Source organism: Equus przewalskii, chromosome 28 (assembly GCF_037783145.1).
Source record: "Equus przewalskii isolate Varuska chromosome 28, EquPr2, whole genome shotgun sequence".
Taxonomy (NCBI): domain Eukaryota; kingdom Metazoa; phylum Chordata; class Mammalia; order Perissodactyla; family Equidae; genus Equus; species Equus przewalskii.
Genome location: NC_091858.1, coordinates 18,528,983 through 18,539,883, shown reverse-complemented (window position 1 = coordinate 18,539,883; position 10,901 = coordinate 18,528,983). Strand labels below are relative to the sequence as shown.

The 10,901-nt window shown below is 36.2% G+C and overlaps 1 long non-coding RNA gene across 1 annotated transcript; it reads right to left on the bottom strand.

Annotated features, from left to right (window-relative positions):
• Positions 1-7,459: 7,459 nt before the first annotated feature.
• On the bottom strand, positions 7,460-10,691 carry LOC139080082 (uncharacterized). Its single transcript, XR_011534243.1, has 2 exons — positions 9,663-10,691; positions 7,460-8,540 (listed from the first exon to the last, which is right to left on the bottom strand). It is a non-coding gene; the product is annotated as an uncharacterized lncRNA (long non-coding RNA).
• Positions 10,692-10,901: the final 210 nt, after the last annotated feature.

The window sequence follows — 10,901 nt, the reverse complement described above, 5'->3', positions numbered from 1 at the left end:
CACATCGGGGGAGAAAATAAAATGAAGCAGTAGAAAGTGATCTTCAAAATTTGTTTCATTCCTGTATTTAACTGATATGATTATAGTTGGGATGTGAGACATTCTTGAAACATAAAAGCTAGAACAGAGGCAAAACATGAAAGTACTATAACTGCCAAAGATTTTATACACATTCAATGATAAAAATATTGAGGCAAACATGAAAGTACTATAACTGCCAAAGATTTTATACACATTCAATGATAAAAATATTTTTATTCAAGAAAGTGAACTTAATTTGACAGGTTCATACTATAATATCAAATTATGAACTATGTTAATATAAAGAGAGCAAAGAGGTCAGAATATGTGACATAAGCCAGGGACAGCTTTTCCCACATGTTTTCTTTGTGGTGACTTTTGTGCTCAGCATTACGCATCAGTAATTCTTTATGAATAGTGTAATCATGGATGGTGTTACAGAGAAAGTTATCATAAAGAAGATCAGTTCACCTTCCATTTAGAAAAACATAAGTTACAGTTATATTCTTAGACAAAGACAAAGCAAACTAAATCATAGTTAAGACTAACTGTATAAGGAAAGATGCAGCACTATAAAACTCAAAGATAATTTTAAAAAGTAGAATTATACAGCATATCCTATAAATAATGCATTAGATCTTACATTTATACATGATAAACAGTTCTTAATGTACTAAAAATTATACATATAACACAAATATGCAACTTTTATGTATTATAAATTTGATCTAAATTTGATCCCAGTTCATATAATTAAAGGGCCACAGGTTAGACCTGCATTATCGATAAGTTTTAACTATAGGATCTTGGAAAACTTCCTCAATCTCCTAGACTCAGGTGCCTCTTATTATTCAATTAATTCACTATATTACTTCCACAACTTATTTTAGAAATTTGAATTATTCTGTCTTGTTTTCTCACCACTGCTTCTTTATCGCATTATATTCCTAATTAATGCATGCTGCATTAACTCGAATCTTTGAAACAGCAGATTTTTTTTCTTAAAGTTCTCTTTTGTTGCCTACAATACCTCTGTTTTCTATTAACTCAGTTCCTATCTCTTTTTATTTTTATTTCTCTCTTCATGGTACTGTGTTTTTTCCAAATGTCTAGTAACCATATTTAGGAATGAGGTTCTAGGCTGATTATTACATTCTCTGGAACGGGTGTATGTTTTTGAGTGTGTACATCTGGACCCACAATCATTCTTTCTCCTGAAAAGGAGGGTGAGCTCTGGGTACCTAGGGGGACTATTTTGCCTGGGACAGGTCTCTTTTCACCCCTGGGTAAAACAAGTCTTATGTATTTTTTCCCAGGATTTCAGCAGACTTTGCTATGTGGCTGAAGCAGGGAGAAGCTTTAACTGACTTAGATATTCTGTTCATGATTCTGTAACAAATTATCTGTGGCAGATTTCATTTTGCAAATATAACCACAACAATATCTCCCATTCCACATGATCTTCTTATAAGGTGACTTTAACTCTTCTTCCAAAAAAAGATGGATGCTATGACTCCTCCCCTTGAATCTGGGTGAGTTCTTATCTATGGCAGATATTGGCTTTTGAAGCTAGGTCATAAGAAGTTATAAAACTTCTGTCTATTTCTTCTTGGGACACTCATTCTTCTAACTTAACCACCATGCTGTGAGAAAGCCCAAGAAACCATATGGAGAGGCCATGTGTAGGTCTTGTGGCCAAAAGGTACAGCTGAGGTCCCAGACAACAGCGAGTACTAACCATCAGACATGTGAGTGAGTGAGACCTGAGGTAATGCCAACCCCCAGCGTGGAATCCTTCCTAGCATTTGAGTTACCCACTCATTGAATTAGTTCTAACTTTGGAGTCTTCCCAGCTAACCTCAGATATCGTGGAGCAGAGACAAGAAGACCCTTCCCGAATATTTAACCCATAGAATCTGGGAGCATTATAAAATGATCACTGTTTTGCTTTGTTTTTCACACAGTAAGGGTAACTTGAAAACTATTCTAATTTTACTGCCACTAACCACTCTGTTGTGAGTATTTTACAAACTTGGCTTTAAACTTAGAGCCGTATTTGTTTTGCACAGAGGAAAAAAGTCTCCTGACTTTGAAGCACCTTCTCTCTTGTGTGTGTTCAGCACAGTGACTATTGCACTGGGCCTTATGCATCAATACAGGTCATCCACTGTCTTCAAGAAATCCATTGGAACCTCCATTTACTAATTGTGACTTGTCCTTTTATCAAGGATTTAAATATTTTGTATCAGTTCAACAGAGATTGGAGAGTTGAATGTATGTAATCTCTCTGCCATCTGGCATAAAAGTCCAATAAAATCTCATTAACAGGTGCTTCAAAATTTTTGTCTCTAAAAAATTGCTATTTGAAAAAAATAGGATCAGATTATGGCCCTTCATGTTGCTTTTACATTTTTACTATTTTATAGGGGTCATTGTCTATAAAAATTGTGCCAGCCTGTAAAATCTGAATCACATCTAGACAATGTGGAATGACGAACGATGAGACTGAAAGAGGAAGTTAGGAATGCTTGGAACATGTCATTAGCCAGATCCTGCCAGCAAACCGCTAACAGCTAAGGGTTCAGTTCCTCAGGAGGTATATTGATTGTGAAAGTCCGCTAATGTTCCATGAAATGAATTCTGAGTGATTCAGCCTAATGATGTGCAAGCTTGCTTATTCACTTACAATATGGAAAAAGCCCAGCTCAGTGTCTGGAACCCAGTAAGAGTCAATAGGAAGTTGCACTTTATGTTCTCCATCAATATTTGAAAATCAAGAGGGTTCTTTGGACTTGGCCAAATTCTCTCTTACTAACATCTTCAGATGTTTGTGTAAATTTTGCTTATCAAGATGCAACCAACCATCAAGTGTTCTAATGCTATATCAGGTGGTACTTTCAAATAATAACTATTCAAAAATGATATATTACACACGTAAGATTTGACCTTCGCTGGAGGTATTTTGTCAGAGGTTAGAGACCATCCCTTATAGGCATTGCACAAGGAAAAGATTAGACCTGGTGACTTTTAAGATTCCCTTAAACTCTGAAATATTTTGAAGTCTGAAACATTAGGGAAATATTTATAATTCCATTTTCTTATGCCTAAATTTTTAAAATTAAATCTTAAACATTTCCTTAAAGTAAATCTTATTCTTAGAGTTATGGTTTATTCTGCTAATCTTTGAGCTTTTATTTATGAAGGACCACATTCTTTAACGATAGTGGCTCTTGTTTTAGATTTCTAAAACAAAGGCAAGTGATTCACATCAATTTCACACTTTATATGCATATGTGCTTAAATTTGGAGAGTAATTAGATCAAGAGGAAATTCAGCCATTTTATTAATCTCAATATGATTTGAAGAAATAAGACACATTTCTAAACATATTCTCTATAATATCTAGCACCTTTCACAGCTGTCATACTTTTAAAGATATAGGTAGATAAATTGTCATAAAAAATCTCTGGCCATTTTTGTAGGGATGACAAACATGAATTCATAGAATAAATTATGAAGACTTACTTAGGTAATATCTAGTTTAGGAAAAATTGCAGAGAATAAGAAATATCTCATTTCTGAATATTGATTTTTTACATTGTATTGTATTATGCATTATTGCTAAAAAATATATTGGTATTTTTGTATCCCAAATATTGAAACATATGTCCAGTAAAATTTTTATTTTGGTTATGTGCATATTAACACTCTCAAGATTTATCCTCCAATAAATATAACTTCAAGGTATATAGATCAGCAATCATAATCTGGCATTAAAGAACATCAGTGTTTAGTTATGTACATAATCTTTTTCAGTCATAGATATATTAGTTTTCTATTTCTGCCATAACAAATGACCATGAATTTATCAGCTTAGGCAACACAATTTATTATTTTATAATTCTTTTAACAGAGGTCCAACATAAGTGTCAGTGAACAAAATTGAAGCTTCTGGCAGGGCTGTGTTCCTTCCTGGAGGTTCTAAAAGATGCTCATTTGGGATGTTGGTGGGATTCAGTTCCTTGCAGTTGTTGAGCTGGTAGCCAAGGTCTTTTCCCATTTACTAGAGGCACCCCCACCCTCTTTGCTCTTGGCCCCTTTCCTCTATCTCCCAAGCCAACCATGATGGATCAAGTTCTTCTCGTGTTACATCTCTCTGACCAGCTCTTCTGCCTCCATCTTCTGCTTTTAAGAGCTCATGTGATTAAATTGGGCCTATCCAAATAATACAGGATATTTTCCCATATCAAGGTTTATAGCCCTAATCACATCTGCAAAGTCCCTTTAGCTACATAAGGTAATGTAGTTACAGGTTCTCAGATTTAGGAAATGGATATTTTGGGGGGGCCATTATTTTACCTACCACAATAAATAGAATAAATCTAAAGTGCTAATGATTATAATATTCTTAATCACCTCCATATCAGCCACAAAAGAGAGGAGGCACTTATCAGAGCTTTTGTGCAGGGTCTCGAAATAATACATATTATAATAATTCAAACTTTAGCCCACAAACCAGGGAGTTATTTCTGTACTGTTTAGGGCATAGTTATTTCACCACTTCTTTCTTCACAAGATGATGTTTTGCTGATTTGCTATTACTCCTCCTTTTCCCAGCTTCTGGGGCCCTAACTAATCAAATGATAACAATCATCAAAATAACCACCAAAACAATAACAGCAATCATACGATAACTCCGCTTCCCTGCCAGCTAATATTTGCCAGCACTGTGTTAAAAGCACTAGTGTGTTATCTTTAAGATCTGCTGTTGCCTCAAGAAAACTTCATGAGTTGTCCCAGCTGGAAAGTCAGGAGTTAAAACCAGGCATGACTGACTCCAAAGTCTACAGTTTTTCACAACAATTTTGAATTGTTTTCCAGTTTAAAGTGTAATTTACGCTAGAAAATAAAAAAAATGAGTTACAAGTAAAAAACAATGATATTTCAAGTAAATTATGAATATTCGTACAATTGTCTTATTTTTATAATATTTACACATTCCGTGATCATTTGAAGCTAGTATTTTATTAAGATTATTTCTGGAGAATAAGACAGAGATAATTCTTATTGTGTTGAACAAAAATATACTAAAACATTACTTTTAAATCATTAGAATTTTCCATTTTATTACCATTAGAATTTTCAAGTTTAATGATACCTTATGCCCCTCCCATTATCAAATCTAACTCCAGAAAAACTCTTGACATTGTTTAAAAAAAAAGCAAATAACTTATTTTTTTCTTTAGGTTGTGATGCCACTGCATTTATAAAAAGATTTAATTAAATTCAGATAATAGGTTTTCCCACTTCCTAGCTCTATATACACCTCTATTGATTACTTTTTTCCAAATTTTTTTTTCAAATACATGCAAAGATGTAACAGTGGGTCTGTGTTACATTAATACATCCCGTATCAAAAGCTAGATTGCAAAATATTGCAAGTTAATAATACTGCATTATGTTGAGTCTGAATCCCTGTGCATGGTACAGAACTTTGCTTGAAAGAGATGGGCAATTAATAAGTGTATAAAAAGAAAGACATTAGTAAATGATAAAAAAGCAACCCCTAAACTGGCTACTGAATCAATGATCATATTCTCCTTGGGTATCAGTCTTGATGCAAATGTAAGTTGTACCTTTCAGATCGGAGCCCTCATGAGTCAACATGAAGACTTTTTAGAGAAAGTACAGTGAGTTGGGAAGTCTCAGGAATGCATATATCGATGAATTTCACCATTATGTCAGGGATCCACTGCATTTCACTAATGACCAGCTTGGCCATCCAATGTGTACCACCTATATAAGCAATCATGATAGGGAAGAATTGATTCTACTTGTGATAAAGCTTATTATCAGTCAGATAATATAATTAATTATACCCTCTGAAATCTTCAGTTGCAGACTTCCTGTCTTGAACCTGTGGTTTACTATTTCTATTTAGGTGGAGAACCATCACATAATTAATAAACTTTTATAGCTTATGATGCCTTGGAAAATATCATTAACTTGACCCCAGCTACCTGTATTGAATTTGACCTCATGACATTAGAAACCATAAGCACCTGACCCTCGCTGGGAAGTGAAAATCTGGTGGTACTTTTCTCAGATGTCATTTTCTTAGCCCATTCTATTCTTCTATTATTAACTGGTACTTAAATTGCAAGACTCCACCCTTCATTACTGTCAGTTTTTCCTTTATGCCTATGACCAGTATCACAGACATCCCTCTGCCATTCCCCTCAATTTCCTCCACTGGCCCAGTCTAGTAAGCTATCCTTCTAAGTTTCAGCATGAAGCAGAGTTTCTACCATTCGCCCTGATTGTGTGATATCCATCCTGTTCTGATCACAGTCATTCATATCTGCTTTCTATCTGGGCCAAACGTTGGAATGCTACAGAAGTTCATATATAATCAATTTACCTTTCAGACTCACTGGTCTTATCACCATGTTTGTGAAACCTCCCCAACTTATTCCTTTAAAAAGTAGCTTGAAGGGGGCCAGCCTGGTGGCCTACTGGTTAAATTTGGTGTGCTCTGCTTTGGGTTTGTGGGTTCGGATCCTGGGTATGGACCTATACCACTCATCAGCCATGCTGTAGTGGCAACCCACATACAAAATAGAGGAGGATTGGCCAATCTCCCTCAGCCAAAAAAAAAAAAAAAAAGTAGTTTGGAGCTCCATCTGGAGCAAATATGAGTATTGAATGAGTACGTTGAATTAGAAAACCTTCACATGACGTAGTCAGCAAATGTGAGAAATAGAGTTGGTAATTTGGCTCTTGCTGTCTGTTTTAATTTGAATGTCCTATACCTGAATTATTGCTCCTAGCTCTGATACTTTTGTTCTCCATTAAGCCAAATAAGACTGGATGTTAGATTTTATTTTTCTCCAATTCAGCTATTGCTGGTGGATCATTTGACTCTCCTTGTTACTTCCTTATGATATCTCAATCCATTCTAGAAAAGACTCAATTGCTTTTCCTGGTCCAGATGCTCACTTATGGTGTCCTTCCACACCAAGAATTATTAAACAATGATCGTCTTCTTCTTCTTTTTTTGATGAGGAAGATTGGCCCTGACATAATATCTGTTGCCAATCTTCCTTTTTTTTTCATTTTTTTTACCCCCAAAGCCCCAGTACATAGTTGTATATCCTAGTTGTAAGTCATTCTAGTTCTTCTATGTGGGTTGCACCACAGCATTGCCTGATGAGCAGTGCATAGGTCCACGCCCAGGATCTGAACCAGTGAACCCTGGGCCACCGAAGCAGAGCAGGTGAACTTAACCACTCAGCCACAGGGTCAGCCCCAACAATGACCTTCTTAAGGAAAGTGGCTCAATGTCTTTACTGAAGAAAAAGGAGAGGAAAGAAAGAAAAGGAATAAGGAAAGGTGGAGTAAGAAAGAAAGGAAGAATGTGGAGATTCTGTAAGCAGCATTTACCATTATACACATTTATTATATACATTTAATAATATCAGGCCATACAGTGTAGGAAAAAAATGTGGTGTAAATGAAAGTGTGGCTTTTTTTCCAATAAAGCTGAATTTGATATCTAGGCAACCCCTTTGTGGACACTGAGAAGAGTTAGAAGATGAGCTTCGATTTCCTCATGCATTAAACGGAAATATCTCTGCACAGTTTTACGAGAATTAAATAACATAACAAATTGGCAAAGAGTCTAACATTCAATCACTAAAAATGCCGTTTCTTATCCCAGAGACATAAAGATGTTAGTGCTATGAAAGTTGAAGATCGTGATGACAAAACACATTCCAAGCTGCAATTTTGACATAATTGAGGAGATGACCAGAATAGATACCTAATCAAATTCTGCTAAAATAGTGATAAGGGATGTTGCCCTTACCACTGGCTGGGGTTTGAAAAGAAGGTATTAACCCTATATGTACCCATAGACTCTGGACACAGAAAATCAGGAGACAGCCTTAATTTTTATTTGTGGATCATAGTCTTCTCCACTTCAGTGCTACTTTTCAGAAAATCCTTCTAATTCCAGGACCACATCCAAGGAAATCTAAGAGGCTAGTACAATGAGACCACAGGGGGCTGCAGAGTCATAGCCAACAACCAGAACGTGCTGGAAGCTTATACACCAAACTGTTCACAAAAGCTGTTTCTGGGGATAGAATTATTTTGGAATGGGAGATTTTCACATTGTACCGTAAATAATTCTGCACTGGATTTGATAAAATTTTACCATAAACATAAATTGTATTTTTGATGAAGATGTAAAAATGAAGTATTATAGTTTTCAGGGTACAATAAAGAAATGAAGTGTAATAGTTTTATGTTAAATATAATAAGTCTAAATAATTTTATACTTCATCATGAAAGAAAGGTGCACACCTTAATTTATAGACATTTGATTAATGTAGGCAGAGAATAGTGTCTCCTGATTTAACATTGTTCTCCGGAAGTTCCCGCTCTTCTTAGTTGCTTCTTCTCAATATCAAATCAACACGTTATCAACACCTTCATTGCTTGGGATGGTGAGGAGCCTGTGGTAACCAAATTATACATGAGACTCTCTTACCCTCGAGTTTACAGTTTATTAGAGGGAGAGACAAAACAAAATAGATGTCAAAATAAAATAATATAATAATGATTGTGGGAAATGCTTTGAAGCGAGGGAACAGAGTCTTGTTAGAGCCAAAACTAGGCCCCGGGAATCTAGGTTAGACTGGGAGACCAGGAAAGGCCTATCTGAAAAAAAAAAGGCTGTTAAAGAGTGACCTGAACGTTGAATCGGGGTTAGCTGTGAAAAAGTGAAAAAAAGTATTAAAGATTGTACAGAGAATAGTTTTACTTCCACTTTCTTCGATACAATGCAGCAAAGGAAAAGGCACAAGCCCGCAAGGAAAATTGAATGGGGTATCAGGAGACTTGAGAGCCGTAAGGGAAATAGAGGTATTAATAAATCAGGAGAAGGAGCCTAGAAGCAAGCTGATTTGAACTGCAAGACCTAGAGAGGCTCTGGAATTGAAGACTCTCCCAGGAACCTCCGAAAGTGGGGCCGAAAGTGGGGCTGAAACAGGAAGCTGGGCTGAGAATCTATTTAATATGCTGGTCCCTGGGTTCTTCCTCCCACCCTGCAGAGCCAGGGGGCGGACCTCCCCGCTCTGAAGGGGGAAGCTGCAGGCTTACTTTCAGATGAAGGTATTTCAGAGTGATGTCAGAGGAGGAGAAATCTAGCAGAGCTAAGTGGGGAGCAGTACACACTAAAACCTGGGGTTAACTAAATCCATACACTTAATCTTAACAACAACTTTTCACCCCCAAGCACACTATGACTAGTCAGCCCCCATTGGAAGATTATAAAATACTTATGACCCATAAAACTGACATCAGGAATCCTCTAATAAACTAACCCAATCAGAAATAAAAACAGCATGAGAGGGAAAATAAATTTTAAAAATGATTAACACCATTTTCGAAAATGTAAGAGAATATATTGCACCCATAAAAAAATAAAAGGATGCTATTTAAAGAGAAATTCAGAGATCCAGAAAAGAGTTGCCAGGAATTGAAAAGCTTAATAGATGGTATGTTAGTCTGCTAGGGCTGCCCTGACAAAGTATCACAGACTGCAGGCCTTAAACAATAAAAATTTATTTTCTTACAGTTCTGGAGGCTAGAAGTCCAAGATCAAGGTGTACACAGGGTTGGATTTCTTCTGAGGCCTCTCTCCTTGGCTTGTAGATGGCTGTCTTCTCTCTGTGTCTTCTCTTGGTCTTCTCTCTGTATGTCTTTACCTATCTGTGTTCCTATTTCATCTTCTTATTAGGGTCTACCCTAATATTCTCATTTCAATTTAATTGCCTCCTTAAAGACTATACCTCTAAATATAGTCATGGTCTGGGGCACTTGGGGTTAGGACTTCAACTGGAGGTTAGGAATTTTGGGGGACACAATTCAGTACATAACAGATGGCTTACAAGCTAAAGTTGCGGAAATCACCGATAAAGCAAATCGTAAGTTTAAAATATGATAAATAGAAAAGTTTAAAAATACAACAGGATTAGTTCTACAGGTTGAATGTAATAAGAATTCCAAATCGTACAGTACTCCACCCAGCAAAACAATTAAATTAAAAAATTTTTACAGACTCAAGTGCTTTGAGTTTTCTGGTTGAAAAGATCTGTCAAATGCCTACCACAATTAATGACACAAATACCTACCGCAAGGCATATGATCAGGAAATGTTACAACACTGGGCACAAAGATAAGATGTTAAAGTGTTTTAGAGAGAGACAAAGAAAATAAGGGCACATGCGAAGCATATGGAATCTGAATAGCATCCAAATGGTTACCTGCAGCCCTGGAAGTTTAATCCCAAATTGGAAATATGCCTTCAAAACTTGAGGAAAGTTTATTTCTATCCTATAAATCTATACTAAATATAAATATCACTTACATATGATGATAGAACAACAAAGTTTTTCAGACAAGGAAGACCTCAAAAAATTGATTTCCCTTGACTATTTCTCAGGAAATTATTGAAAGAGCGGTCTCCCCAAAGTGAAGTAGTGAAACAGAAAACAGTAATAAATGGAAACCAAGAAAGAGGGAGCTCAGCACAAGAGAAAGAAGGTTATAGAATACAAAATCTCAGGGCAACAGCTGTGCAGCTGACCTTTCTGTTCCTGACTGAAGAGACAATCCGAGGGCTCCGAGGAGATGGCCACAAGAACGTGACAACATCACACCCGATGTGTTTGGATGTATTGAAAGAAGATTTACACTTATGGAAGGAAGTTATTGTGAATAATTGATAGGCATATAGCCAACTAAGCAAGGCAATTTTTAACTCCAGTTGGAGAGTTCAACTCCAGTTAAAATGTAGTAGAAGGGAAAAGAAA